This window comes from Cynara cardunculus, assembly GCF_001531365.2.
Source record: "Cynara cardunculus var. scolymus isolate 2C chromosome LG 10, CcrdV1, whole genome shotgun sequence".
Lineage (NCBI taxonomy): Eukaryota > Viridiplantae > Streptophyta > Magnoliopsida > Asterales > Asteraceae > Cynara > Cynara cardunculus.
In genome coordinates, this window is record NC_037537.1 from 21440160 (window position 1) to 21446704 (window position 6545).

A 6545-nucleotide genomic window follows, 5' to 3' on the forward strand; every position below is an offset into this window, starting at 1 on the left:
AGAATCAATTATCTTAATTAAAGCTTAAAATTTTGCTGTCTGTATTTCATTCCATGCCATAACGTGCGATTGTAGAATCTAATAAGATTTTGTTTTGTAACCATTATTCTTTGACGATTGCAAAAATCACAAAACCCTAAGGTCCCTGCTCGATTAAAAATCGTCATTTAGGTAGCTTAAAACCTCATAAAAACAAAATCAAACATAAACAAACCATGATATTTTGTATACAATTATTAATTGCTTAAAACGACTACTTACCTAAGCAGTGAGTGTTGACCGTAAGTCAGGCAAAAGGACGGTGATGTTGACCCGAAGACTAGCGAGTGACATGGAAGGTGCCAAAGCAACGGTGGATTTGATTGATCATATGTACTTGACGAGCGTTGTATATTCGTGCACCTCGTACCACCCGTTTGTTGTTGTTTTCAAATATTTCTCTAGTACGTTTACATTAAATACGTAATGACATTTTCTTCAACTAATTTTTTACATCGTAATTGATATCGAAAGAGAAATGGATGGTTGTTAAGACAAGTTTTCACTATATATTAAAGTAGTATATCTTTTAGCCCCTTATCGTTATGGAGGAAAAATTGGACTGTGTTTTAGTACAAGTTTTGGCTGATATAGGTGTCAAATGGTATAGTTCATTTGGTTGTTTTTGCAGTACTGTGTCTTTGCTACATATTACTAGTATTTCTAAGACATTAAGGGGGCGTTTGGTTTGATGGAATAATTTTGAACGATTTGAATTTTGTGGAAGGATTTAAAATTTGTGGTGTGTTTGGTTTATAGGATTTGGAATTGAATTGAATTACATTATTTATGAATGATTTATAAAAATAAATAATTATTAAATTATCTTGTTATTAATTGATTATTACAAAACAAATATTTTAAACATATTTAAGCATATAATATCTATACCATATTATAAAACATTTGACATAAACTCTTAAAAACCATTTTTTATGCATACAATATTGTTTATTAATGCATGTTACTTAAAACTCATAATTACAAGTACATTGTGCGTAACTATAACTTATTAAAGCTCCATATCTGAATTCGTGTAACTAATTGCAGATAAACATAATCAAATACAAGATAAACATCTCATTTTAAAATCTAAAATATAATTAGGATAATCATTGAGTTATAACAGAATACTTAATTATTGTCTTTATAAAATGTTATATTATTAAACCAAAAATAAATTATTTCATTATTAAATTAAATTAAATTATAATAAAAAAATAAAATAAATTATAATAAAAAATGAGAATTTTTAAATAGTTGATTTGATATTAACACTAATTCTTCAAATTTACATTTTATTCAAAAATAAAATCATTGTTGTTTTCTTAAAAATACATAAAATCGTATTATATCATCGACAGAGACAAAAAATAAAATAGAACATTAAAATCGAAATGTATCTCACTATATTCCACGAATACCCTTCTAATATAGTATTTAAGCAACGCTTACTTTTTAATGGTTTATTTGTTCTCATTAAATAGTTTATGTTCTTTTACTTAACTTTTAAGTAAATTGGAATTAATACTTTGGTTGAATAAGTCGTTATGTATTTGTCATTTATATTTAGCCATCTTATTTTAAATAATATTTAATATGACAAAAAATATGTTAAAATGCTTGAACTTCAATATTACACTTAGGGATGGTGATTTGCGCCGACCCGGTGGGGAACCCGGTTCACCCGACCCGAACAGGGACGGGGATTCCCTGCTAAAACGGGTCCCGGGGCCGGGGATCCCCGGTAGACTCAAACCGGGGACGGAGAATGTTACTCAAAACGGGGCCGGAGTCGAGGCCGGGGATCCCCGGTATAGTCAAACTAAAACATACTTTTTACCGGGTTTTGACCGGGGATTGCTAGAATTTGACCGGAGATTGCTAGAATTTGACCGGGGACGAGATGATAATCCCCGTACCCGCCAGGGACCGGGGCCGGGGCCGGGGGACGGTATTACAAACCGGGGACGGGGCCGGGGATTACAAAACCCGCCCCATCCCTGCCCCGTTGCCACGCCTAATTACACTCAACCTCGTAGTCTAAGGGGTTTGATTTGATGGAATTATTTTGAGAGATTTGAATTTCGTACATAAATTTAGAATTTGATGGATTTGAAAAGATTTGAAATCTGTTTGTTTTGTAGGATCAATTCCATTTTTTGTAATTAATTTTCTAAAAGCAAATTATAAATAATCATAAAAATAATTAAATTGTCTTTTTATTATTGATTAACACAAATTAAATGTTTTTTTTTTTTTTTACATATTTTAAAACATTATTACATATAAATCTTATAAAATCAAGTTATAATCGAAAGACCAAAATGCCTCTAGATTTAACTGGGTTACGGAATATTTTTGATTTTGTTAGAGGGAAAGACTCAATGAATGCGAAAAATCATACCAAATATATCAAATCTGTATTTATTTTAATTGTGAAACCACTGTAAGTAAAAACTATAAACAAGAAGAATCAAATGCATAATTTACTCTAATAATAATAATTTAACTATATTATAAAGCATTTGATAAAAACTCTTAAAACCCAATTTTTATACATAAAATATTGTTTATTGATGCATGTTACTTAAAACTCAAGATTACAAGTAGAATGTGCGTAAGTACAACTTATTAAAGCTCYATATCTGAATTTGTGTAACTAACTGCAGATAAACATAATCAAATACAGGATAAACATCTCATTTTAAATGTAAAAAATCTAAAATATAATTAGGATAATCATTGAATTCTAATAGACTACTTAATTATCAACTTTATAAAATATTATATTATTAAATCAAAAATAAATTCCTTCGTTATTAAACTTAAATTAAAATATAATAAAAAATTAAATTAAAGAAATTATATAAAAAAATAAGAACTTTCAAATAGTTGATTTGATATTAACATTGATATATTTTTTTCAAATTTATATTTTAAAAACTAAAATCATTATCACTTTCTTAAAAAACACATAAAATCGTATTATAACATTGACAGAAACAAATAATAAAATAAAATATTAAAATCGAGATATTTTCGTTGCATTGTAGGAATACCTAGTAACAGTAATAATAATAGAGACGTCATGAATGTTACATCATCTTAAAAACACGTGGATGTGTTGCTGGATCCAACCAATGAGGCCACTTGTATGTTTGCGTCTGTGACTCTCTGTGTGTTTGTGTGTGAATGAAGGAGAATAGAAACAGAGGGAAGATGATAGAAACTTTTAGGCCATTTGTATTTTACCCCTTCCTGTTTCATAATTTACACTTGTGGCACATTTATCTTTATGTATTACAGGATAAGCCTATAAATCTATATTTTGTTTCGGATTTGGTCACTCACCTTACCATTGTCTATCCAAAGATGGTGATTTGCCCCGACCTAGTGAGGAACCTGGCTCACCCGACACGAACGGAAACGAGGATTCACTGCTAAAAAGGGTCCTGAGGCCGAGGGCTATTACTCAAACCAGGGTTAGAACCAGGGTTTGATCGGGGACGAGATGTTAATCTCCGTACCAGCTAGGGGATGTTATTGAACTCTAAACCTTAAATCAAATCTAAAACCTAAATGAAAATTTTTAAATCAAAACATCAAACACTAAAACCTCCTCTCATTCTATTCCACTATAAGAAGACAAAAATGCCCCTCGATTAACTGCATTCAACCAATAGAGTTGGGCCAAGCGGCCCTTTCTAAAACGACACGCAAATTACGATAACTACTTCTATACTTGCTAAAAATATAAAGGCTATTTTTATAGTTTTGTTTAAAGTAGAAGGACCAAAATTACAGTTTACTTGAATATTAATGAATAAGCCGATCTTATCCCCTTTCGACCAATGTCGTCTTGTATTTCTGTTTTTATCGTTGGTCATATGACTTGGCATATATCAGAATCCTTAATGATGAAGCATATATATATATATATATATATATATATATATATAATATGAGAGAGTGTGTATATATATATACATATACATATATATATATATTAAACTCACGTTTTTGATTTACGGTTTGATTTTCTATTTTGGACTTGATGTAGTATATATATCTACTCATGATTTGATTTTGAAATGAATACGTACTTATTACTACATGAACCAAATTCATAATTCGCTCTAAAAAATTGAGTGGAAAAAGTAAAAGGACAAACATGCCCCTTAAGCTCGCATTTCAATCAAGAGAGTTACGCCAAACGACCCTTTTCAAAACGCACGCAAATTACAATGACTATTTTTATGCTTATTAAAATACAAGGAATGTTTTAATTAAGGTTGTAAACGAACCGAACGTTCAACGAACCGTTCGTGAACCGTTCGGCGGGAAGTTCGTTTACTTAATAAATGAACGGACATGAGCAATTTTTTTTGTTCGTTTAGTTAAACGAACGAACATGAACAAGAGTCTCGTTTCTTCATTTATGTTCGTGAACGTTCATTCATTTACCATTTGTTTACGTTCGTTTATATATTGAATTTGATGTATAATCTTTTGTTTATTTACTTTGAATTTAAATAATATTTATTTATGTTCGTTTAACCCGTTTGTTAATGTAAACGAACGAACATAAACGAACACGAGCACAAAATTTTGCGTTCGTTTATCGTTCATGTTCGTTTATTTGTTCGGTTAAGTTAAACAAACGAACATAAACATCCTTCTGTTCGTGTTCGTTTAAAGCGTTTGTTTACACTACAAAGGATCAAAATTACAGTTTACGCAAGGATTAACGAGTCAGTCAATCTTATCCCAACACGTTGACTAGTCCATTTTCGATTCATCGAGAATCTTCCAGCGACTTTTGCTATATTTTCAGTCGTGGGCCGTACGACTTGTCATAACTCGGAATTATTGGCGATGAAGCATATATATATATATATATATATACATATACATATATATATATATATATATGTATGTATATAATTATATATTATGTAAACAGTGTATGGTCCGTGTGTGTTTATAAATAGGAAAATTTCAATTTATATGCTTCAACGTTATTATTTTAAAAATATCCCCAAAATACCCCTTTGTGATTTATTTGTTTTATTTTCCGTGTTATATTCTCTATTATTTATTTTCATGCATACATAATTGATTAAATGTATGTAAAAATTAATGAAACGAGTTGAAAGTAAAAATAAAGGTGGATGAATGTAGTTCAAAGTAATCGAAACTAGCTTAAAATATTAAGATAGATTAAAAATTCAACTTATCTAAAGGCTAAGAGTTGTTCTCATTGTTTTCATCTTAACTTTTATTCTTACATGATGGGATCGTTTATCAGTTTAAATATAGATATTTATAACTTCTTGTTTTTTTATGGAACGTCTATCGGGTATTTAAAATGGATTGTTCGTAAACGTCTTTAGATTTTTACCCGGTAGACGGTTACTGGGTAAAAGTCTTCTTCATCAATCTCGGTTTATGTTACGTTTTCTTATCGGATAAGATTTTCAGTCTTTATAATACTTACATTGGTAAGGTAAACGACACCCAATAAACATTAAGTCAGCAAGAGTTTTGAAAACAATCCCAGAGACTATTATTTATAGAAAACTAGAAGGGTACTCGCGTAATGCAGCGAAATACATCTTGATTTTAATATTTTATTTTATTTTATCTCAATCGATGTCATAATATGGTCTTATGTGATTTTGAAAAAACGATAATGTTTTTATTTTTGAATAAAATATAAATTTAAAGATATCATAAAAATTTGACAAAAATATATCGATATTAATATCAAATTAACTATTTAAAATAAATCATTTTTTGTGTAATTTTTTAATTCAATTTTTTTAATTATAATTTAATTTACGTTCGATAACGAAATAATTTATATTTGGTTTAATAATATGATTTTCTTATAAAGATAATAGTTAATTATTTTATTAGAACTCGATAATCTTGAATTTGATTATGTTTATCCGCAATTAGTTACACAAGTTCAAATATGGAGCTTTAATAAGTTGTATTTATGCATAATTTATTTGTAATATTGAATTTTAAGTAATATACATCAATATACAATACTTCATGCATAAAAATGACTTTTAAGAGTTTGTATCAAATATTTTATAATATAATATAGATACAAGTTTAAAGCATATTTTTTAATACTAGAAGCGTACTCGCGCAATGCAGCGAGATACATCGTGTTTTTAATATTTCATTTTATTCTTTATTCTAGAAAGCGATGATGTTTTTATTTTTGATAAAATATATGTTTGACGATATCATAAAAATTTGACAAAAATATATCAATATTAGTATCAAATTAACTATTTGAAATTCCTCATTTTTTTGTGTAATTTTTTAATCCAATTTTTTTATAATTTAATTTATGTACAATAACGAAGTAATATAAATTTGGTTTAATAATATAATTTTTTATAAAGATAATAATTATTTATTTTGTTGGAACTCGATAATTATTCTAATTATATTTTAGATTTTTTATATTTTAAAATGAGATGTTC